We start from the raw sequence: 25,920 nt of genomic DNA, 5'->3' as shown, positions 1-25,920 counted from the left end.
ATAATCTTTCCAACCTTGATCTAAATGCCTCTTGGTCTCAGGACTGAAAGACATTTCCTGGCTACATGTCTCAGAGGTCTTTAGGATCTAGCCACATGGGCACTGCTGTCCTGAAATGTGCAAGTTCCTTTCCCAATGAAGGTTGCTTTCCCTTAGTCTGATGTTTTGCTTGAAATGTATTCCTGTTTGCAGCCACTGGTCCCTCGACCTTGCTTTTCCTGTTCTGCCAACCACCTTTCCAAAGGTCCACTCACCGTTCTCTCATTCATGCACGTTATAATTGATTACATTGCACATGGTAAGAATAAGAGTATACGAGAGTATATTCACAAAATCTTCAGATGCATTTTGCAAAATAATACCTGACTTAATTTTGGTGTGTGACGCCCTGCTACAGTGCCACTACTCCCGTCCAATTAGGATCCTTCTGAGCCTGCCTTTAGAAATGAAAATGTTGGAAAGGTTTGTAAAAGTCATTTTAAAAACCTTAGGAAATAAAGCTTTGCTTTGTTGTGCAAGCTCAGGCAAATATTCCAACAATAAAAGCCAATGTTATTTGCTCTCAGAATGCACAGCAGCTAACTCAAGTTAATTTATTGCCCAATGATGGGTGTAAGCAATGATCTTGTCCTCTCTACAAGAGGTATAAACTGACTTTATTAGATTAATAGAGTCTTGAGGAATTTATATTCACTTTCCCCAACAGCATTTCTGTCATGATGACTGGCCTATGTATCCCTTATCTGAGATCAGCTCCTCTAATGTATAACTGAAGAGCATGCTGCGGAATCTTCTAAGTGGCTTTTCTGTAAATGCGTTATACTTCCAAAGGTAATGATTTCCACACCACTGCAGAATACATTTATAAAACTAATCTGTTGAAGGACTAGAAGCTAGTGAATTGAATACCAAGAAGAGTGGTTAGTCTCCTAGTTATTCCTGTGGCTCGGCGCTATGTATTATTAATGCCAAAGTTGTCATGCCTGTAAAAAAAATAAAAAACGAAATATACTTCCATCTGAACCACTCGTTTGAACCAGAAGGTATTTATTTGTTCCACTGATGGTGAATAGCAAGCAGATCTCTGTGATGTTGATCAAGTACAATATGATCTGCATCTGGCATAATCCTAGAGATTCTTTATCTTTGTCTATCTCCAGAGGAAACAACAATACTCTGTATCATAATGTTAATTTATTTTAGCTCGACTGTGACTGCACTGCATGCAAAACACCTCATGAATTAGGCCCCTTCCTCCTCGTATCTGATGAAGGCAGCTCTTGCTTCTTAGGATGAAGTAGTCTCTTGTTTATGAACATTCATGCGACAATCAGTTTGTTAGTCTCTAAGATGTCACAAGACTGGTACTTTTTGGTCCATGCATAACAAGAGCAACTCTATGATGAGAAACTGCACTTCGTGGACTCCTCTTGAAGACAAGAAAGGACAAATATGACATACTAGCACAAATACACCTATTCTCTCTCTCTCTCTCTCTCTCTCTCTCTCTCCAGACAAATGTGGCCTTTCATTTTTGCACCAATGATTTATTTATCTTTTGCTATCATAATGATAAGTGATATCTAATTGGTGTTCCTCCAGTGGCAAAAGACATGTGTCCGTAGAATGAAGAGGGGGTTAATTTTTGGTGAGTCTCCCTCATACCTGCAACCACCACCAATAATAATAATAATAATAATAATAATAATAATAATAATAATAATAATAATTTGTTATGTATACCCCGCCCATCTGGCTGGGTTTCCCCAGCCACTCTGGGCGGCTTCCAACAAAAGATTAAAAATACATTAAAACATCAGTTATTAAAAACTTCCCTAAACAGGGCTGCCTTCAGATGTCTTCTAAAAGTCAGATAGTTGTTTATTTCCTTGACATCTGATGGGAGGGCGTTCCACAGGGCGGGCGCTACTACCGAGAAGGCCCTCTGCCTGGTTCCCTGTAACCTCACTTCTCACAATGAGGGAACCGCCAGAAGGCCCTCAGCACTGGACCTCAGTGTCCAGGCTGAACGATGGGGGTGGAGACACTCCTTCAGGTATATTGGACCGAGGCCGTTTAGGGCTTTAAAGGTCAGCACCAGCACTTTGAATTGTGCTCGGAAACGTACTGGGAGCCAATGAAGAGGACTGGTGTTATGTGGTCTCGGCAGCCACTCCCAGTCACTACCCCAAAACTGCTGCAGATGGCTGGGAAACCCTCAGCACATATGGGGAGAGGGATGCAGCAGGAGGAAGATTCACCCAAAAATTATCTACCTCCCCAACACACTGGTGGATGCCTTCAGTTAGCAGAAGGTCATATGAGCCTTATCCCAAGTCAGATTATTGGTCCATTAAGCTCAATATTGTCTACACTGACTGACAGCAGCTCTCCATTTTTCAGAGAGTGGACTTTTCCAGCTCCACCTGGGGAAGCCAGAGGTTGAGCCTCGGACCTTCTATATACAGAGCAGATGAGCACCAGCCCTTCCCAACTGAATACAATACAGTTCCATTTGGTTTTTGAAAAACCACAGTCTCTGTCTACCGAGGCAGGTACTGATTCAATATGATATTGTGGTTAATGTATACTAGATTGTGTATATTCGCTGTAATTTGGGGGTGGGGGAGCAGCTTTGTTGCAAAACTGGAGCGGATGTTCTATCAGGAATGCTTAACGTTGTGCCAAATTGAATTGAACTGATATTTGTTGCAAGTTTTCATAATTCAGGTAATTTAACAGGCCCACAACAATCCTTTGAATGCGTGGCTCTTCCTAGCTCTGGGCATCTGTTGTATGCCAGCTCTGTGTGAGAGAAGCTGCATTCAAATGAGAGAGTGTACATTTAAGAAGAAGAAGAAGAGTTTGGATTTGATATCCTGCTTTATCACTACCTGAAGGAGTCTCAAAGCGGCTAACATTCTCCTTTCCCTTCCTCCCCCACAACAAACACTCTGTGAGGTGAGTGGGGCTGAGAGACTTCAGAGAAGTGTGACTGGCCCAGGGTCACCCAGCAGCTGCATGTGGAGGAGCGGAGACGCGAACCCGGTTCCCCAGATTACCAGACTACCGCTCTTAACCACTACACCACACTGGCTCTCTAAAGGTGCTTGCAAAGTGAAACGTGGCCAAATTCAATAAATCAAAACATTTCCAAAATGAAAAAAAAAGTATGATACCCATAACTATCAACACTGGCTTCATACCTTCCATCCAATATGAAAAACATTAGCAATAGTTTTGTTAAAATTATTTGGCATATGCTTGCTTGTAGCAGTCAGCATTTCAAATCAGAAAAGGCTCATGAGCCAAAAGTTCAGAAACTCGGTGGTGGATGTTGGCAGGGGCAGATTTCACAAAATCACAGCCTGTCACTGTCTTTTATGGCTACTGCCTTTTTCATGGTCCCAGCTGGCAGAGATCATGTTCCTGGGAGTCTCAGCTGCTCTTGGGCACCATCTTACCCAACAGACTCTTTAGGAGGGTGCCACATCATCATGTGGCGTTGTCATGAAGTTGGGGGGGATCTTTGTGGAGTGGATTTAGGGGAGCATTCTAAGAGGAAAGTGACTGAAAACTGCCTCCTTGAAAACTGATGGACAGGAGTAGGCACCCCCTCATATAACTGACAGCCCCAAAAGAAAATGGTGGTAATGGCATGTAGCTTGTGGTTGACCTCAAGCTCCCCCTTCATATTCACTGGCTCTGGAAACTGTTTGATCAAGGGAAGGGGCATTTGCTTAATGTTCAGGGGAAATGATGCAGTGCAGGAGATGACAAGAGCTCCAGCAAATAAAAGTGAAAAATGCAAAAGTAATATGAGAAATATCAATCATGTACTTTATAGCAGCACTTTACAGCCCTTGCTATTTATATTGCATGAAAACTCACAGGAAACCAAAGCCAAGAAGAAGGAACACAGGAAATGGAGGGAAGCTGCAGAATCCCTACTATGGATTCCGAGACAATACCACATAAAGCAAAGAATCTAATAACTGGAGATATTAAATGTATGTGGATCTATCGATATATATTTCATATTAATCTATGAAAGCTAGTCTCTCTTTTTTCCTAAATTAAATACGACATAAAATAAAAGAAGGCTAGAAGAAAACTTATACAGTATTACCAAGACAGCAGAAACTTTCATGGCTTAGCATGAATGAGCAAACATGGCAATGATGAATTTTTAACCCTGGCTGGGTGAGGAAAGACTACTATATGGGAAATAAACACAAACAGATAAATTTTTTACACAGTGAAACAGTATGGGGCCCCTTGCATTACTTCTGTCTTGCATCAGAAAGTGTGTCTCTGACATAGGAAAAAAAAAAAAAAAAACCTCTATCACACATTGAGCCTGGATTTAAAACCATGTTCTTGTGAGTCTTTTTGTTCCCCTTAACAAATGTGAATTTTGAAGAGCCTTTTGGATTCAGTCTTCACCAGTAATAAGACTGGACACTATTTTTTGGTGGCATGTTTTTTATAAAAATCCATTGACACACAACAGAGCATTGCAGTACTGAAACAAGAGAGGACCTCATTTAGCATCCCAAGTTGAAGGACATCAGGCAACAATTATGGTAGTATAAGCACATTAGCATTATTGAACTAGAGGGACCAGGGACCTGTTTCGTCATAAAATAGCTTCCTGTGTGTCTCCAGAAAATGGTAATGTTTCTGGTAGCTGCATGGTTATTTATGCCAACATGCCATCTACCAACCAGTAAACGTTTTTACCAGTAATCACCAATCCTTCACCTAGACAAATGTCATTTCCCCTAATCTTAGATGCATGTGGGGTGCCTATAGCCAGCCATTAAATTCACCCAAGAAACATTTGAACTAGAGACACTTCCTGGTTTGCAAATGAAATCTGATCTACTCATGCAGGAGAATGAGAGGAGGGAATCATGAAATGAAAGACTTCAGCATCTCTGGGTGCTGGTGCAGGACACCATTTCTGAATGGTGGTACCTCAAGTTACAAACACCAGGTTACAAACGCTTCAGGTTACAAACTCCACTAACCTGGAAGAGTTACCTCGAGTTACCTCAAGTTGAGAACTTTGCCCCAGGATGAGAACGGAAATTGTGTGCCGGCGGTGGAGCGGCAGCAAGAGACCCCATTAGTGAAAGCACGCCTCTAGTTAAGAACTGTTTCAGGTTAAGAACGGACCTCCGGAACAAATTAAGTTTGTAACCCAAGGTACCACTGTATAGCAACAACAAAATCTTTATGAATTTATGAATACAATGTATAACCTGCAGAAATGTATACACGTTGTATTATTTCTTCTTGTGAGCATCTTCTTGCTGCAAAAGGCATTACAATGGTACCTCAGGTTAAGAACTTAATTCGTTCCGGAGGTCTGTTCTTAATCTGAAATTGTTCTTAACCTGAGGCACAGTTTTGCTAATGGGGCCTCCTGTTGCCGCTGCGCCACCGGCGCAGAATTTCTATTCTCATCCTGGGGCAAAATTCTTAACCTGAGGTACTACTTCCGGTTAGTGTAGTAACCCAAGTGTTTCCGAAGTGTTTGTAACCCAAGGTACCACTGTACTCTGGGGAAGAGGGAAGGCTGGGTCCCCCACTATCACCTTCAAACTGAAGGGCCTTGGAAAGAAGCCCTCACCCTTAATCTTCAAAGCTCTGGGACATTTAGGAACAAACCATGAACAGTCCTTAGTGTAGTGGTTTATTTTCAGTCCCTCAGGCTTCTAGTCCAGCTGTTCAGTACTAGCTTCTTAGTTCAATGATTTTTTTCTATAGCAAAATATTAGGAATAGTAAATCCACCCATCCTGCTACAGTGGTGCATTCTAACATGCTACCTTGGGACTCACTACCTCAAGGGTAGCCAATCTGGTGTCATACAGCTGCTGATGGACTATAATTCCCATCACCTCTGACCATCGGGGTGGGGCTGATGGGAACTGGCTACCCCTGCACAACCTCATTCCCAATTCATTCTGCTGTGAGTTTCAGCTCTATCCTGGTTGATTGGCCACTATGCCGTGTGTGTGTTCCCCTTTTACAGACCCGTCACCCTCATACTAGGTCAAAGTTTGAAGCATACAAGCCAGCTCTACTGTGGTTGGAAGACATGTTAATTGAACATTTCCTGCATCAGTACCAGTTGTTTCAGACTGGCACTGGAATACAGAGAGTTTTGTTTCTTTCTTTCCTATGGCTCTAAGCTGCTTAGTTCTTTCTCATGTTGGAATTGTATCCTCTCTGGAGAAATTGAGTAATCTCTCTTTTTGTTGTTGTTCTACAGTGCAAATCCTATTTGTGGGTTGACTGTTGTTGATGTTTTTATTCTGCCCACCACCCTTTTTTTCATTCACCAGACCTAACATTTGAGGTTACAAACCCTGAGACATTTGGCTTCTGATCAGTGAATACCGGCTTCATTTTTAAAGAGCTCTGCATCAATTGTTCTTTCTCTAGCTATTTCCCAAGAAGCTAGATCTATTGGGTGTTTATTTTATCCTTGGTAATTCACTTTCTTTCCTTGTGATTAGGAGATGAATGGATTTTTTTCCCAACCTGTTAAGGAAATCCATAAAGAACAATCTGACTTCTGTTGGGAAATGGCCAAAGTGACATTTTGTGAGTGATTAAGGGAAGACAGAATGTTATTCGGTTGCCAACATGGAGAAAGCCAATTCTAACAAAGCCTAAAAGAGCTAGAAGGGAAATTGTAATGAATGAGTTGGTTCTCTGTGAAGCATATTAGTGTCAGAATATCTTGCATTCTTTTAAATATTGACAAGACAGTACACCATTTGCTGTTTTATATTACAGTGCAGTGTTCAGAAAGAAAGAGGCACAAAAACCCAAGGGATGACTAATTTTATATATGAAATGGAAGCAAACTATGAAAACCATTTCTGCCCCGAGAGAAGAGATTAGAAACAATGTCATGTGAAACTAATACTTTCATTGGGATTTCATGAAGTACAAACCATCTGTCTTCCTCAATTTGTTTTCTTTATTTCAGATGGTAACCTATACCAACCCAAGGGCTTGGCGCATTAAGAATTCAGCACGATGGGGTGGGGTAAATCAACAAGACGCAATGCCCCAATTAAGAAACAAAATGGCAACTTTAGAAATGGACTTTTAACCCCAACCATTAAAAGTCAGCAAAGTGTATGATGGCCTTACTTTGTGAGTATTCTCCAGGTGGCCTGCATGATACATCTCTCTAATTACTTTTCTGATGGCTGTGAAGCTTTGCTGTGTAAGTTAAGTCTCTCTTTGTGTTAGAAATCAGATGTTTGCCTGGAATTAGAAAGATTTCCCTTTTTTCAAAAAAGAAGAGATATATTTGATAAAAATGATGATCGCTGCTATTGGAATTCATAATTTTCATTTTGTTTTAATATTATGACAGTGAAGATTCAGAGTAGAATACACTGCTTGATTTAGATCAGGAGAGATTCTAAGACAGAAAATAGATCAGAATTATAGTGTTGGAATGAAGCTCTTCCTTGAGTCGAACCCAGTGCATGATGATAACGGAATTCTTTAGCTCAGACTTCCAAACTGGTGGCTTCCAAGTGTTTTGGACTAACATTCCCATCAACCTCACTCAACGGTGCCATTATCTCATTGCATTTCATAAGAACCTAAGAGCATAAGAAGAGACTACTAAATCAGGCCAATCTCCCATCTAGACCAGCATGCTGTACTCACAATGGACAGCCAATGCCTCCAAGAAGCCTGCCATCAGGACTTGAGTGCAGCAGCACTCTCCCCGCTTGCAACTCCTATTCTGAGGCATACTGCCTCCAACAGTGAAGGTAGGACAGAGCCATCATGGCTCATAGCCACTGATAGCCATGTTCTCATTTATTGTACACCACTTGGAGGTGCTTTTAAAAAACAAACAAACAAACAAACAAACACCTTTATGTACATCATAAAAAAATAAATATAACTTCCTTTTTTTGAAAAAATGCTTTTTATTGGTTTTCAAAAACATAACAAATAAAACTTACACTTTTACGTTCAACATTTTGTGTCTTCTTATTTACCCTGCGCAATTTCGCGCCCAGACTTCCTTCCTTCCCTGCTTCGGTTTTCCCATTTTACATCCTCTCTTACAGATTCTTATTTACACTCTATCCACATCACAAGTTTTATGTTAGCCCTGCTACAGTTTTTAAACTTCTACAATTATTTCATATATACTCAACAAATTTACTCCACTCCTCTTCAAACTTTGTCACTTTTTGGTCTCGAATTTTATAAGTCATTTTCGCCAATTCTACATGCTCAAATAATTTCGTCTGCCACTCCATTAAAGTTGGAATCTCCTGGGTTTTCCACTTTTGGGCCACAAGAATCCTAGCAGCAGTTGTTGCATACAGAAATAACTTGCAATCTTCTTTTCTCACTTCCTCTTCTATTATCCCTAGTAAAAACGCCTCTGGTTTCTTTGGGAAGGTGTATTTAAAGAGTTTTTTCATTTCATTATATATCATGTCCCAAAACTTTTTCATTTCAATATAACTTCCAGAGGACACCAGGTTGTGAAGGGCTGCTACAAATCAAAACTGTTTCTGAATGGTTCTGTGGGGAAGAAGCTAAGTCCTTTCCTACTTATTTGAGCACATAGAATTCTGGCTATGCAGCAAAGCCTGTAAGAGCAGGTGGGGGAGCAGAGACCTGGCAAATCTCTCCCTGCCACCGAGCTGTTAAAAAGACCTGTTAAAATTCCCTGTCGTTCAGGAGTTACAAACCCCACTATCTGTCACATTTAATGGAAAGATTCCTTGAGGGTGCTTCCTCTCCAGGAAGGCAATTACAGTTACGAAATCCAGATACATAAAAGCTTCTTTATGGGAGACTACCAGAGATGGGAGACTTGCAAGTGTTTGGGCCTGTGGTGAGTGGATCTCATCCTACCCCTAATTGACAAGCTAGACATCAGATCCCCTTTCTGGTGCAGAGGTTCTGATCTTCCACTGTATGTATCTAAGGTGCCTTCCTTTAATTCTTGCAGGTGCACAATGTATGAAATGAAAGAGAAGCTACAACAGTAGAATGTAGATAGTTTCCTGAGGACTATAAGAAAATACAATAGATATTCAGAAACTTGAAGCGGGAGGCACTGTGAGTGAGTAGCTCCCGTGTACGAAAAATTGGCCAGTTGCCTACCCTAATGGAGTTTTACTCCCCCTGAAGGAGCAAGTTCACGGTTTGCAAGTGCCGGATCCAGCTCTGTCATTGGGGGCCCAGGTAGCCTCAGTGGCTAGAAGTACCTTTTACCAACTGTGATTGGTTTGACAGCTATGGCCATTCCTGGACCTGGAAAGCCTTGCCACAGTAGCTTGCGCACTGATTACTTCAAGACTGGAATACCGCTTCCCTCACACTCGACCTGGAAGCTGCAGTTAGTGCATAATGCTGCAGTACAATTGCTGACAGGAGTGAGGCCTTATTGGCATTTAAGACCTGTTGCTGATCTGCTATCAGGCCAGATTCCAAGTGTTGCTATTAGTACAGTGGTACCTCGGGTTACATATGTTTCGGGTTACATATGCTTCAGGTTACAGACTCCGCTAACCCAGAAATAGTGCTTCAGGTTAAGAACTTTGCTTCAGGATGAGAACAGAAATCGTGCTCCGGAGGCGCGGCAGCAGCAGGAAGGCCCCATTAGCTAAAGTGGTGTTTCAGGTTAAGAACAGTTTCAGGTTAAGTACAGACCTCTGGAACGAATTAAGTACTTAACCCGAGGTACCACTGTATACAACTTGGAACCAGTTTAACTACATTTTGCCCCACGTGTGCCCACTCATCTGCTTCGATTGGCGGAATTGGCACTTCTATAGGTGCCACGTAATACCTGTTTGGCATTTGTAAGAACTTGATTGCTTAGTGCCTAAACTTTGGAACTCCCTGCCTATTGAGATCAAGCAGGTGCCTTCACTGTACTCTTTGTGGTGCCTGCTAAAAACATTGTTGTTTAGACAAGCCCACCCAGATGCTTAGAAAGGGTCTCTACAGCCACAGGTGCTGCATCACCCCAACAGTTTGACTTTGACTTCACCCCCAAAAGCACACTCTTCCATTGTCTTCTGAGACAGGCAGATGCCAATAACTATTTTAACTTTTGTATGTTTTGAAGTGTGGTTGTGAATTTTTCTGTTTTATCTTATTTATAATAATAATTTTATTATTTATACCCTGCCCATCTGACTGGGTTGCCCCAGCTTCCAACATACATAAAAACATAACTTTTTACCTGTTTAATCTTTTGTAAACCGCTTGGAGGTTTCATTTACAATGAAGTGGTGTATTTTATGAAATAAATAAATAACGGGGAGGTTCACATTACTGCAGTACTATTTAGGTCGTTCCTTTGTAAGAGGAATGACGAGGTATCCAATGAGAGATTCGATATCTGAAATTAATGATAGCAGAATAACTCTATAAAGCTGAGGCTTTAAATAACAACATCAAAGTCATATCATTAGGCCTTCCCATTTCAACTAAGCCTTTTCAGTCGGGTACCTTGGGATAAACGGTATTTGCCGCATGAACCAGTGCTTGGAACAAAACGTTACCTGTGCTTTGCACAATAAAAGACTAACTTGTGCTGTGCCAAGGAATTTAATGAGCTATGACTCCAAATCCCCCATAGGGAATAGTTCTGGTTTATTGTTTATCCACAGCGCTGCCTAAGGTTCTGTATGAGTGCTTTACACAAATACTGTCATTCACGTGGAAGAGAAATCTACGCAGCTGAAATGCCAACTGTGCCTCTTTTTGCAAAATAGCAGGCTCTTCGCCAAATCTAATATTTGTTCTGCTTTAGGTTTGTGTGTGTGTAATAGTAGTCAGCGAAGTCTTCCTCAAGAGTAGACCCACTGAAATTAACAAGCCTTTCTAATTTAGGCCCATTCAATAGGCCTATTCTGAGCAAAACTTAAGTCATTGAGACTAAGTCGCTGTTGAAAAATTTCTGCCTTTCAGTTGGCAAGGGAGTTTTATTTGTACTGTTTGATCTAAGACAGATCATCCCCTCATTCACATCACCACCTGGTGCCACTGCAACCATCAGGACAGTGGCAAAAATGTACGTGTGAATCAGTCCTTGCAGGCCTGATGGGGAACCTTTTTTAAAAAAAAAAACTGTTTTTATTTACTGGTATTTTCATGGTACAGAAGATAAATTTTGAGAAAACAATGCTTTTTTCAGCTCACAGGCTACATTCCCTCATTGGCAACCATTCGGGAGCTGCCAGTGGTGTGGGAGGCCAGTAGCAAGAGTGGGTGGAGCATCTGGTTTGACTCATACCTTTGCAAAGTAAAACTCAGAGGTAAAACACCCACCCACATCTCTTTATCCTTAAGCCAGGAAGAAGCATTATCCTGGTTCAAGGATACAGTTCAGGCATTTAAGGGTGGGGCCTGGGCATAGGAGAACTCCATTGCCCCAAAGTATATTCAACGAAATCCCACCCTCATCCCCAAATTTCGCCTCCCACAAATAACATGGAGAATTTGCGAGGCCGTTTTAGCTCAACTCCAGCGACTACCACCTTTCTCAGTACAGTGGTACCTCGGGTTACATACGCTTCAGGTTACATACGCTTCAGGTTACACACTTCGCTAACCCAGAAATAGTACCTCGGGTTAAGAACTTTGCTTCAGGATGAGAACAGAAATCGTGCGGCGGTGGTGCGGTGGCAGCAGGAGGCCCCATTAGCTAAAGTGGTGCTTCAGGTTAAGAACAGTTTTAGGTTAAGAACGGACCTCTGGAACGATTTAAGTACTTAACCCGAGGTACAGTGGCGTAGCGTGGGGGGTGCAGGGGGGGCCAGCCGCACCGGGCGCAACATCTGGGGGTTAGGGCAAATCCACGGGTTAGGGGGCGCAAATTACTTGCCTTGCCCCGGGTGCTGACAACCCACGCTACGCCACTGCCGAGGTATCACTGTAGCTCCTCCTTTCCAGTAGCATCCTTAAAAGTAATAAAAAATACTATTAGCTTCTATAAAATGACCACAAACTGGTAATGTTGTTACCAGAGTTCTGGACTAGAGATGGCCAATCTTTCAGCATTAGCACTCCAGTTTATATTACAATAAGGCTACTAGTTGTGTCGTCGTCATCATCATCAAATCAGTAAATTACCTCCCTACAGTAAAGTCTCAGTTGTGCTGGTAAAATTCCCTGTCAGTTCAGAGAATACCAAGATATGCATTTTCAGACATTTCTCAAAGGTCTGTTTCAATTTCTGCAGAATCTTTGATTGAAATCGGACACCTTGCATTTAGGTCTCTTGTATTAATTTAAGCAGGAACTTTGGCCTACTTTTTAAATAAGTTTCTTGAAAAATTGCAATATTAGTTCTATGTTAAAGGAGCTTTTTTGCCTGAATTCTTAAAATGAATAAGCTCATCCCTTCCTTTCTTTTATTCTTTATTTCTTATGGTTTTCACACTTACAACCCTGTTGGAACATCACCAATGGGGGCCCACAAGGTCATTATTTTGGTCGATGAGAAGCAAACGTAACTTTGTACAAACCCCTCGATTTCTTGTTCGCTTCTCCCAAGAGGAAGCCCATGTATAATTTAAACGACCTCTTGTTTTCATTAATTATGTATCTGATGAATTGCTACTGAAGAAAAGAATCTGGACTTTTCATCTGTGACAAATCCTCATTGTTATTTTGCATATAAAAGGAAAAGGAATCCATCTCAGGACATGAACTAAGAACATAACTGAATAAATATGGTGTCACAGAGAGTTGGAAATATAGCATGTTAAATTATAGAAATTGCACATAGTTCTCTGTAAATGGGCCATACTGCCTCCATTCACAAAGAACAAGGTTGCACACAGGTATATCTGACGATATTTTTCTCACTCCAGACACTAAATGTGCATCAGTTCGGACAAGGTCGGACTTTCCTGGCCATTTTTTCTTTATAGGGAGCCAGGTTATGCCCTTCTTATGTCCTTGGGTCAATTTGACTGCCAAGCTTCCTATATATCAAGGCAAATCTTTTTTTCTATGGATCTTCAGCCTGGAATTAGTAGAAGTTATGTTCAACTTCATGCCAGCTTCTGCCAGGGAGGCAGAGAGAGACTTTGGTTTCTACTGCCTTTTGCTATACAGTGGTACCTCTGGTTATGTACTTAATTCATTCTGGAGGTCCGTTCTTAACCTGAAACTGTTCTTAACCTGAAGCACCACTTTAGCTAATGGGGCCTCCCGCTGCTGCTGCTGCGCCACCAGAGCACGATTTCTGTTCTCATCCTGAAGCAAAGTTCTTAACCTGAGGTATTATTTCTAGGTTAGTGGAGTCTGTAACCTGAAGCGTATGTAACCCAAGGTACCACTGTACATCTTCTGTAGCCCTGTAATATATTTTTATTCTGGATGGTATTCCACTAACTTTTACTCAGAGTGGTCCAAAGGATCAAAAAAGATGCTCTGAAGCAGCAAAGGAGCATAAAGGAATTGACCTACTGTTCTCTCATTTGTTCTCTCCCCATATGTAGTACATCTTATCCCTTTCAGCAGGTTGGGCAATTCCTACTTTGAAGGAGAGGGATTATAGTCATGGGCTCCTGAGCTTGCACCCTTAAGCCACAAATAATTATTGGGATGAACCTGCAGGTAGGTGCCCTTCTACCAGCTCAGAATATTTTTCCGTCTTGCACAATATTGTCTGACTGGCAGCAATCTTTCCCATCACCTGCTTGAGCTGGAGATCCTGCTTGAGCTGGACTTCAGACTCAAATGGTGTGAGGACACATGGTGCAGCCACCTTGCTAAAGCTGAGCAGGCCTGGTCAGCATCTGAATGGGAGTCCACTTGAATGAGAGACCACCTGAGAACCCTATGCTTTGAGTTCTATTCATGGACTGGCTGGATGCAGAGGCATGATGGAAGGCACCTGCCGGGGAGCCCCCTGGGGAATTTCCAAGGGAAGAATGCTCTGAGCCAGGGGATTGGTGGGGGGATGACAATGAGCAGTCAAAGAGAGAAGAGAGAGCAGACTGGGAGGGGGAGGTTTGGGAGCAACAGGGTTTAGTGAGCAGGAAGAGGCTGTGGCAGAGAGCTGTACAGACTTTGAAGCTGAGTGTAGGCAGGCTGTGGAAGAAGTCAGGGAGTCTTCCCCTCCTGCTGAAACCAGCTCCCTCCCTCCGGTCTCCCAGAACATGCAGAGAAATGCAGAGGGCAGAGCAACAAGAGGCAAGCAGGCGAAGGCTTAGGTTACTAGGGGAGGAATCAAGGGAGGAACCTTAGAGAGCTTAGAGAGCTGAGGGAAGGTGGGGACCTTTAGTCCTCACAGCTGCTTCATTAGGCAAGACCTCCTGGAAAGAGTTGCTGTGGCCACTAGGCCTGGGCTGTGGCTTGTTTCCTTGAATAAAGAGTAAACTTCGCTGGCTTCGGGTAATTTATTGTTTTATTGCTGACTTACACCTGACTCCAACCCCGACACAGGGACCGGGCTGTAGCTCAGTGGTAGAACATCTGCTTTGCATGCAGAAGGTTCTAGGTTCAATCCCCACGTCTCTGGATAGTGCTGGGAATGCCCCCTGCCTTAATTCTTTGGGAGATCTATTGCCATTCAGTGTGCACAATAAGGAGGTAGATGAACCAATGGTCTGGCTCAAGACAAGGCGCCTTCCTACGCTCCTTGATACAAGGGATTGAACTTTGGACCTTCTGAATGCATGCCTATGCTCTACCTTGGGGATATGTTCCATTCCCAAGATGGGGGAGTTGAAATAGGGAAATTACTCCCTTTGCTGCACGTCTTGTCAAGAACATGCATACTTCTCTGTTTGAATGTTAAAGCACTGTGGGTTTTGTCTCAGGTTGGAAACAGGGGACTTCTATGTTTATGTATGAGAGTGGTTCTATGTAAATATTTCACAAGGCCATGCCCATTGCGGCCCCTGGGATCAGTCAGCCCCTTCAGCATGGATTATGTCCCTTTGCCATGCAAACAGCTGGAGTTCTTCAGTTAACTCAGATTTATGGATGAACACTAGAAGGCCAAATGCCTCCTGTAGGTTCTCTCTGTGTGTGCTTTTCTTTTTTAAGCTTTCAAAATGCATCTGTTGACAAGATATAAAAGGCACCTTTCTCCTCCTTTGATGCGCAGATTTCTGAGGAAGAATGTATTCAACTTGGAATCACAAGAGACAAGATTTCTGTGATTTCCCCAAACGGAGGAGGAGCAGGTGTTAGATTAACAGCACATATCACACCGAGATGAGAGGATTCGTATCCACTCATGGATCCTGCATCGTAGAACTGTGAGCACCACTGAATAACAATGAGAAAATTAGATTCTGAAAAGCACCACTAAGAGTGCTAGATGTCATCTCAATAGGCATAAAACTGGAGGTGTTCTGCAGCAAGGTTAAATTTAGAAAGAAAGTGATTAGCACTGAACTACCCCCCCCCAAATAATGGGCACAGAGGATTCGTAATTAGTTTCAGTTCAAGACAGAGTACACGTTAGTGCAGTCCGTGTTTTGGCTGCTAATCTCTATATTTCTGATCGGAGAACCTGGGCTCAGCAGATCTGCAGCTGTAGCAGAAACCAGTGAGCTGCATAGACTCTTGTTCGAAATCAAGCTTCTAGCCCTCATTACTATAAAGCTCAGTGGCAGAGCACATGCTTTGCATCCCAAAGGTTCCAGGTTAAATCCCAGCAGGGCTGGGAAAGTCTCCTGGCTACAACCCTGAAAAGCTTCTACCAGTTGTAGATGTTAATAAGCTAGAGGAGGCAAGGGACTGACAAAGAACAAGGCAATGATTTCTCCCAAAAAATGTAAGCCCCCTTGAGTTAGTACCCCTACACACATAAGTACATGCCATCCATTCCAATGTCTTGCCCACATTTAGTGCATAACATAGCTTTAACATTTCCCTCCCTACAGCTTCTCAGTCAGTGCAAGAGGATGGCACCATTTATGCCATTTTCCTAATGCTTCCCCAACCTACCTCTGCTAAAGTAATGGATCAGCCATTGCTCTTCAAGTTAATACACTGTGTTTTGTTTCTCTCACTGGTTGGTTGGCCCGAAATCACTACATTCTGGCTACCAGACCAGAGCACTCCTTCTGGATTATGGGAGCCCCCCCCCCCTTTTTAATCTTCCGCAATTATTTTGATCAGCCACAGCCCTGCCAGCACGCCTGCTACAAGCGAACAGTTTCCTAGACAAATTACATCATTTGGGTCACTTCTAGAGGACCTGTTCACTGTGATTTGTTTGCACAAAGTTTGTGGGGATGTTAAAGTGTCTCCTCTTTCTTGAGCATTCATTCTGCTTTATTTCTGGAGAGGTTACCGGTATATGATGTTGCATCAAATGAGTGCTATCCCACACTTTCCCATCCATTTCACCTCTCTTTTTTCCCTTTTTGTAAAAGATCCAATTCTGGGGATGGGTTTGTTGCACAAAAGTGTCAAATCAGCTTTAATTGCTTAGCCTGGTTTTTCCAGGATGTGATTGAATCCCACCTGAAAATAGTGATAGTCTGGAAGCACCCATAGCTCCTGGTTCAGGCCATCGTTTGGACCATCACCAAGAGACCTGCTGGATCAGATGAGAAGTCTATCTAATCCAGCATCCTGTTCTCACGGCGGCCAACCAGATGCCCATAGGAAGTCTGCAACCAGGACACGAGTTCTCACTTGCAGTTCCCAGCAACTGGTATTTTTAGAGGCCTGTTGTCTCTGTTACTGGAGACATATAGCTGTGCTGACTAGTAGTTATTAATAACCTAATCTGCCATGACTTTCTTTAATCCCCTTTTCAAGCCATCCAAGCAGTGTCATAGTTTAACCGCCTGCTGTGTGAAGTACTTTTGCTGGTCTGCCCAGGATCTTCCACCACTGAGCTTCACTGGATGACTCCAGGTTCTAGTGTTGAAGTGAACAAAGGGAGAAAAACCTCTCTCTATCCACTGTGTCCTAGCTATGCATCATTATATACACCTCTATTGTGTCCTACATTACTTGTCTTTTTTCTTCTTCTTTTTGTCTTAGTGGAAAAGCTTGTTAAAGGAGAATTGGGCGGGGTGCTCTCTGTGCTCTATAATTACATATTCTGCCTGTTTCCTCTGTGCCGATTACCATTATTCATCCAACAGGCTATAGTGCATAATCATTGTGAACAAAACACACAAATCCAACTGCAAGCAAGTTTCTACCACTGATGAAATACAAATGTTGATTTTGTGGAATGAGAAACAGTAGCAGGATGGAAGCTAAAAGCAATTTCAGACTCCTCTATTACAGGAGCATCAAAATTGAAAGTAATCTGTTTTTATGTATCTGGAAGTACCTTCCACTTTGGTCTGTGAGCATTCTAGATATATGACAACTAATGCGTTTCATCGACTACTAGGTTAATATTCTCATTTAACGGCTACTTCCTAGGCAGGAAATGTACCTGCCATTAGGTTCTTTGGAAGAACTGGGTTTTCAAGATACAGAGCACTTTCTGCAAACTTTTGTGGTGCATCTCTTACATTGAGATTAATGGCAAAAACCTGAATGGGCTTCAGGGCCTTAACATCAATATAGTAGAGCAAAGTTCAGTGTAGGTTCACAGGACCGTGATTAATAAGTCATATGTATGTATTCCATATGGATTTTTCTGACTTGGTTGTACATTTACAGGTTTTCACTCTAATCTGTTTACCCCCATAGATAGTGTCGTTCCCTTTCCTCCTACAGAGTAGTTTTCCAGGGGAAAGCAGAGGGGCAAAAGCAAAACCACTCAGACCCATGTGTAGGAAGCACAGGACGCATAAAAAAAACCCTTCTCAGATTCATGAATTCTAGTTATGGGTCAAGAAGAAGTGAAGATGAGGGAGATGTTCATGGTGAGTTCTGGCACCTCTTTTTCTAGCAAAACAGCACTGACTGTACTCAAATCATAACTCAACAGGCCATATTCAGAAAGGGTTGGGAAGCAAATACAAAGCAGGGGGGTGGAAGAGACTAGTCAAATGTGTCACGAGTTTTGAAGCTGAGCATGGCAGTAGATGTCAGAGTCTTCTTCCCAGTGTGGCTCATCAGTAATAGGCAGGAAGCAGTCTGTGCATAAGAGGAGCTGTGGGAGTTCTCAAAAGTTAACAAATTGGCAAATCACTGAACCAGTCAGTCATGGAATTATTGTATCATTCTTAAAGCAAGCACCTCAGGGTGCAAAGCATAAAAAGGTTATGAGAAGTCACTTCAAACCAATATGCATCAAATTGGAGCTAATGTTCAGCCTGAGAGCTTAATGTATCCAATAGGGCCAGTTTCCGTAGCTGGGAAGTATAATACACAAAAGGTGGTGAACCAAAAAAGATGTCTGTGGAGGCAGAGGCAAAAATTCTGTAGGAGAACATCAGGCAAAGTGAAGCCAGAAATGTCAGGGAAAATGAAGGCACCATAGGCTATGCAAAGCCTTGTAATTTATTTAACACCAGAAATATAGAAAATCAATTTATACCTTACTCCAAGTTAGCTGAGCGCTCCCTCTCTCTCTCTCTCTCAATGAGGGGGCTTTGCTGTTGGAAAGGCTTCAGCTTCTAAGTACTGTAATTTAGCTCCTGAAATGTGTGCTAATGGCAGGTGAATGGCTAGATATCCCATTCAAAGAGAATTGAAGACCCACACACATGCACACATGGGGTAGGGGGAGAGCTCTATGCTTTCAGGCATCAAGCTGAGAAGTTTCCCTGAGGCACAAGTCTTCAGATCTAATAGCAAGACAGATTGATCCCCTGATTTATAAGTGCTTCAGGAGAAAGTTTCAGATCTAAAAATCAATGCTTTGAGGCGAAAGAGTTCTTGTGTGGTCGGAATAAGAAATACTATTAGGTAGGCATAGTGTAAATCTAGATAACCTTCTCCAACTCATAGCTCAAATAAAGGCATTTATGAACCAAGGACTGGGTATGAAACTTACATTCATAACTACAGATCGTCAGCCTAGCCAAAAGAAAGGGGAATCTAACACAGGGAGAGTCTTGGTTTCTCTTCCCCTGCCCCAGTAGTTTAGGACTAGAAAAGTAGCCCCACTGCCCACTGAATACTAAGAGAGCTGTCCAAGGTCCTGACAAGGAGGGTGGGAAGGGGCAATACAGCTCGGTTGGACTGGTGAGAGGCCCTTCTGAGCTGCTGAGGCCAGTGGCTGATCCCTACCATCAAATTATTATTATTATTATTATTATTATTATTATTATTATTATTATTATTATATTTATACTCCAGCCACTCTGGGAAGGCTTACAGCACATATAAAAATATAGTTTGCTGCCAACCCTGACTTTCCAGATTCCAACATGAAATGTGAATATTCCATGCCCATGGGCGGATGGTGGTGCTGATGCTCTTGCAGGAGAGGCACAAAGTGGCCAAACTATCATCTGTGCACAAGGACCACAGTCTGTGAAACCTCCAGGTGGCACTTCAGGCCCAAGAGCATGGAAAAGAGCCAGCTTGGTGCTGCTAGAGCTTAAGCGCACTGGGAGAGGACCGCCACTGAGTCTCCCACCACTCACCCCTGAAGCCAAATGCTCCCTGCTCATGCATTGCTTCTTGGCAGCTGGTTAAAGGGACAGTGACACCTCCCACAACCAGGCAGGCTGCTGCAAATTTGGTTGGAGCCAGGCAAGAAGAGGCCAAGAAAACAAGATCAAAATGTGGGGGGGGGGCAGTGCATGGACCAAGCAATTATTTGGTGACAAAAAAAGGAAAAGGCAGGCAAAGTGAGATTTTGATGTGCCTGAAACTGAAACTTTTAAGAAACTTGCATTTTAACATCCCAGTTCACAAGATGATTCAAAATGACTTGTGTGCTAAAACATTTTCTTTTGTATTTGAGAAAGATAATCAAAGATTGCTGCATTATTCATTTTTGCAATTTAAAATAAATTTATCAGTTTCAAGTTTTGTGCTTTTTATGGGGCAGGCACGGGGTGGGGGGCAGTCATACAAGGAGTTAGTTTTGCCTAAGGTGCCTGGCACCAACACTGACTACAGTTACCATCAGCCCCAGCCAGCATGGACCTAGCTCATGTTTTGCATTGTGTGAGGTGGTGCAGAGGTCAGGGTGGTGCAAATGCTCCTGTGGAGCCAATCTGGTGCTCCTGAATATACTCCCTTGCTATTTGTTTTGCCCTCTCCGTTAAGGCAGAGAAGGGGATCAAGAGAGCAGGGCTCCTGGGCCCTGCTGCCAGAAGTATACAAAAGGAAAGCATTTGGCAGCACAGAAAGCCGAGGAGGTCGTAATGGACATTGTCTCCACTGCTGAAAGGCTGATCAATCCTTTCAGTGAGTTTCAAGATGATTCAGTGTGTTCAGGTGTTTGCACAAGTGCGGTTACAATTCATTTGCTATAGGCTGGACAGAAAGGTGAAAAGTACTGATGGAATTCTTCAGCAACCATTTGCTTTCCCCTGCCCGGAAAATTTATTCTCCCATCAAAAGGCATAACCTGAAAACATACAGTGATCAAACCCAAAGAAAAGCTGTGCTTTCTGCGAAGATGTCATGTTGCAGTGTGTCGAGAAATTCATTGCAAGAGGAGGGCAACAAAGATGGCCAGTGATATAGAAAGTAAATCCTATTTTTAAAAGCTGAAGGAACCGGCTATGTTTAACATGAAGAAATATAGGTTGAGAGGTGACATGAGAGCATTCAGGTATTTGAAGGGTTGTCACATAGAAGAGGGCAAAAATTCAGACCCTGCAAGTGTCCCCATTTTCCAGGGACAGTTGCAGATTTACAGAAGCTGTCTCAGTTTCTGATTTGATCCCAGAATGTCCCACTTTTCCTTAGGATGTCCCTATTTACACCGGAGAAATGTTGCGGGGTATGTAGTTATGTGACCCATGAGCCAAGGAGTTAAGTAACTATACAACCTTTAGAAGACATCTGAAGGCAGCCCTGTATAGGGAATTTTTTTTGTAATGTTTAATGTTATATCATGTTTTTATATACAGTGGTACCTCGGGTTAAGAACTTAATTCCTTCTGGAGGTCCGTTCTTAACCTGAAACTGTTCTTAACCTGAGGTACCACTTTAGCTAATGTGGCCTACCGCTACCGCCGTGCAATTTCTGTTCTCATCCTAAAGCAAAGTTCTTAACCCGAGATACTATTTCTGGGTTAGTGGAGTCTGTAACCTGAAGCGTCTGTAACCCAAGGTACCACTGTATGTTGCAAGCTGCCTAGAGTGGCTAGGGCAGCCCAGTCAGATGGGTGGGGTATTATTATTATTATTATTATTATTATTATTATTATTATTATTTCCTATTTTCACTGGAGAAATGTTGGAGGGTATGAAGACTTATTTTCTGCTGGCCCAGAAAGCAGAATCCAATGTACTTTCGTTGTAGCAGGGTTGATCGCAGATGCACATGAGGAGAAATAATGTAACAGCAAGAGCAGTTTGACAATGGAAACTTTGGTGACCAGTGGGCTCTCCCTCACTGTAGATCAGAGGCTAGACATATATATTTTGGGGCTGCTATAGCTCTGGATTCCCTGCACTGAGTAGGAAGTTGGAATAGATAGCCTAGAATTCCCCTTCAACTCTATGGTGTTATAACTTCTAGTAGGGCACAGCAAATGAAAATGAAAACTTGTATTGACTCTTTGGCATCTGTTCCATAACTCCTCCATAACTTATTAACTTTCTTTAATCTAGAAGGCTATCTTGTTAATATCCTCCCATTCCACCCCCAGCCCCCCAAAACGTTGCAACACACTATGATCACATTGGTATTATCAACAAACAACATAATGTCCTTCCAGCCGCTGGTGATCTTGAAGAAAGTTTTTCTGAACTGGTCCAAACTTTCCTGCAAAGTACAAATGGATGCCTTTGGACTTTGGCACAGATCACTACAACTTCAAATAAGACAGAAGAGCTGCAGCTGAACAGCTGGTGGTTCCCAATCCATTAAGAGATCTGCAAAGGAACAGCAACTGCAACCTACAATTCAGTTAGAAAAAGCTTCTTCCCAGTGGAGGAAGAAAGGAATGATTTCAGAAATGTGCCTTGCATATTATATGGAAAGATGTAGGACACTACTTAATAGAAAATGTTTTGTTCAGGGAACTGAGAGTAAGAACTAAGGTGTGGCCATGAAGGATGGCTAAGGATATTTCTTCATGTGCTGTTAAAGAACTTCTGAAGATCAGTAGTGGACAGAATGGAGGGGCAGCATTGCTTACTTGACCTCCCTCCAGCCGAGCCACCACTGCATACCGGGAAGAGGAGAGAGGCAAGGCAGTGGTGAGGTCAGGACAGTGCAAATGCACCAGTGGAGCATTTGCACCACAGCAACCTTGCCACCACTTTGCCCCTCCCCCCTCCATCCTGGTGTGCAGCAGCTACCTGGCCAGGGGGAGGTCAGGTAAGTGATGCAACCCCACCACACCATATGCTACTGCTCAATATTATATTCTGCACTTCAGATGCTGATGCTGCAGTCCTTTGCATCAGCCAGAAGCCACAATGACCTATTGCTCTCAGTTGGCCATAGTTGCAAAACTGGGTTGCTGTTTTTAAGTCTGGGTGCAAAAAATCACCAGTGCTATTGGACCCCAAACATCCACTAGATCAGGGATGTCCAACCAGTAGATCACGATCTACCGGTAGGTCCCCGGTTGATCCTGGTAGATCGTGGGATCCTTGTCGTGTACAAAAAGTTATGGGGGGAAAGCTAAAAAAACTCTCTGCAATCCTCCCCCAAAACAGCTCAACAACTCTGAGCAATCCACCCACCTCATGCACGCTCCTCCTCCCTCCAATAACAATGGGTAGATCACTGCCATTTTTTTTTCATACTGGGAGTAGATCACAGTCTCTTGGGAGTTGGACATGCCTGCACTAGATGTGATACAGTGAAGGCTTGGCGTGGCGAGTTCCCGCCTCCCCCCAGTGGCAATAAAGACACATGACACAGATATTTAAGGTTAATGGGCTAAATATGGCCACAACGTTATTGGTTTTATGTGTGATGGGCTGCTTACTGTAGTGTTTCAACTCGAAGAATTCTCTGATCTTGGAAAAGACATAACATTTCCAAAATCAACATACGGTGAATTTTTTCTGCTACCTACATGGAAAAATTTTAATAGAGGATGTCAGTCATTCCTGATGCAGCCTGCTCTGCCTAGCAATGTCTTCATTTCCTGACAAGGCCGTGCATGCCACCAGCCAATAATGCGATATATCAACATCTCAGAGTGGTGAATTGCCATGTGCTGCAGTGGAGAGCACTCCAGTAAAGATCATTTACTCCTTTTCCTCGCCATGGCTAGTATTTAGGAGAAAACATGCTTGGTGTCACTTGGGTACTGGATAGTACAGCACTCTGCGGCAACAAGCAAAGAAACGGTTGTACAAGGAGGGACCCTGCCTTGTTATTCAGCTACCCTGTGAGGCAGTTGTATTTTTTGTGTTTTTATGCTGAAAACCAGCCTGTGATCCTCGGATAAAGGGTGGTATAGAAATGTGATAAATAATAATAATAAATAGTAGTGTCTCTGGTCCCATGCTGCAGAATACTCTTACAGCAGAGATTCAGAGATTCACTTTTGACTTTCAGGATGTTTTTAGATTCAGGTAGGTAGCCGTGTTGGTCTGATGCAGTCGATATATATATATATAATTGTCCAGTAAGCACCTTAGAGACCAACTAACTTTTTTCTTAGTATAAGCTTTCGTGTGCATGCAAAAACCTTGAAGACCTTTTTCTACTAACAGAGCTATGCAGCTGTTTAAATCATTTTTTATTTTTCAGTTGTTTTAATGATCGTTTTGTTTTATATGTATAAAACACACACACACAAATAGATGAATAAAATACTGTGGTGATCAATATGGACACATATTCATATTTCTTTATGTTCTATACCGTCTTTTGCTCTGGAAGAATCCATAACAAACTAAAGTGGGTGGTGGTGTACAATAATATGCAGTAGATTGTTCAAATCTCTGAGTTTCCTTTAAAAACAAATAAACAAACCAAGGTGCAAACTTTGAAATTACAGATAATCATTAAGCTGAATGACCCATCAAACATTAAGCAGCTGCAGTGGCCTTTGGTGGGGGGGGGGAGAAGCCCAGAACATTAGTGTCATTAATATATTTATAAAATCATTAATATATTTGGCCTTTCCATCTCAACAACCCCATCCTGAGTTGTGACTACAAGCCTGAGATTGGGAAAGTGAGAAAAATGTGCACGTCTCTCTCTTTCTCTTTCTTTCTTTCGGGGAGGTTAGGCTATGGGAGCAGCTACTACTGATTATCTTCTGGGTTTTAGGAGCATACACTCAATAACACAAGGATTACAAACAAATGGGAACTGTTGATTTTCCTGGCTTTAGGAGAGGACTTTCACAGATCTTAATGGGAAACAAGCAGAAAGGAAAGGAGTTGCTTATTCATCATAAAACAGCTGACTTAATCCATAGGCATAGCCAGTAGGAACCCAAGGAATGAGCTAACAATAGGGTTTGGGGGTTGTTTTTCTATCATCTCTTTGGAGGTTATACAGCAGATCGGGAGAAAGGCTTCTATTTCCACAGAGATGAGAAGAAGTGGCAGCAGGGGGTCCAGCGTACAAAAGGAATGTATTTTAGACAGACGAAATGTGGCCTCATTCCATTTCTGAAAATTGGTCACACGCCAGTAACTTGAGAGAGATGATTCATTTCAGTGACCTGATTGCATTATTGACCAAGATTCCACAATGACCTAGAGAACTAAGTGCATGGTTTTTTCCTCCCTTGTAAAAATGATTTGTGTGTGCCACTTTGTCAGTCTTGCTTTTAAAGCTGTGAAGGCCTGGTAATGGAGGTGTCAACAGCAATCTGACACCTTGGGATGTAGAAGTAAAAGAAAGAGTTTAAAAACTCCCAAAATTCACCTCTCCCCTTGTCTTCTCCTCCGGTAGGCATGGATTATGTTTTTTTTTAAAAAAAAAAGTGTGTGTGTGTGTGTGTGTAAAAAAAAATAAACATAAATGTTGCAGGTTCCTTACCTTTAAACCAGGAGTGAACCTGTGGCTCTGCAGATGCTGTTGGACTTCCAACTGCCATCGTTCCTGACCTTTGGCCATGTTGACTGAGGCTGATGGGAGCTGGAATTCAACAACTGGGAGGCTCTGCTTTAAACTAGGTTCTGCCACCTCTAGCGATATCATTGCCAAACTCAGCACAGGGGTTCCTCAGTCAGGGAGACAGTATTTGTCAATGTTTGAGACCATTCTGAATCACCTTGGTGAACCCAAATGTGACTTTGGGATGACTCCACCCAACTTCTAGCAAACACACAAATTACGCTATCTGTTCAAAACTCACATTTTTTTTCTCTCAGCGAAACCCTGGGCAGTGCTAATAATAAATAAATGCAGTTCTCTATCTAGATACCACAAAGAAATCACCAGATGGACATATAGCCTAACAGCTGATAATCAATCAAAAACTCTCTCCAAAGAAGATTTCATTTCTAGCTCTTACGGGTATAGTTGTCAATAAGCCTATCCAGGTTTAATTTGCCTTAAACCTTTTAAAGAACGTATCAGCTGCCATCTCTAGATTCCCTGCATTTGTGCTAATGGCATCCTGCAATAATGAATTCCATAGGTTCGTTGTATCTTGTTCATTTGGGTAAGACTTGGCACCACCTTGACTGCACTCTCGAACTACATTAGCATCTTCCCCTCTCTTGTTTGTACTTCTGGAGCCAGCTAAATGTGGATTTTATCCAAACCCTGCTCTCTCTCCCTTGCCTCTCCCTCCTCTCCATTTGACAGTTAAACTGAGAAGTTAAGAGACTTTCTCAATACACGATGTATTTCATTGTGTGTTGCCAATAGGCAAGCCCTCTCCCTCTTACCAGATCG

At 42.5% G+C, this 25,920-nt stretch overlaps 2 long non-coding RNA genes across 4 annotated transcripts in view; one reads left to right on the top strand and one right to left on the bottom strand.

Moving 5' to 3' along the window:
* LOC310757488 overlaps positions 1 to 25,920 on the top strand; it is a 518,472-nt gene that overhangs the window by 264,629 nt on the left and 227,923 nt on the right. The window lies entirely within an intron of this gene.
* Positions 1,156 to 25,152, bottom strand: LOC310757429. Of its 3 annotated transcripts, XR_014545199.1 has the most exons (4): positions 25,057 to 25,146; positions 10,261 to 10,419; positions 7,176 to 7,292; positions 1,156 to 1,429 (listed from the first exon to the last, which is right to left on the bottom strand). It is a non-coding gene; the product is annotated as an uncharacterized lncRNA (long non-coding RNA). The 3 variants fall into 3 exon arrangements; XR_014545197.1 differs by lacking the exon at positions 10,261 to 10,419 and having other exon boundaries at positions 25,057 to 25,152; XR_014545198.1 differs by lacking the exons at positions 1,156 to 1,429; positions 10,261 to 10,419 and adding an exon at positions 4,183 to 4,314 and having other exon boundaries at positions 25,057 to 25,152.

This window comes from Podarcis filfolensis (assembly GCF_964270895.1).
Source record: "Podarcis filfolensis genome assembly, chromosome: 2".
NCBI lineage: Eukaryota > Metazoa > Chordata > Lepidosauria > Squamata > Lacertidae > Podarcis > Podarcis filfolensis.
The sequence above is the reverse complement of the archived record's forward strand: the minus strand, read 5'-3'. Positions and strand labels throughout refer to the sequence as shown.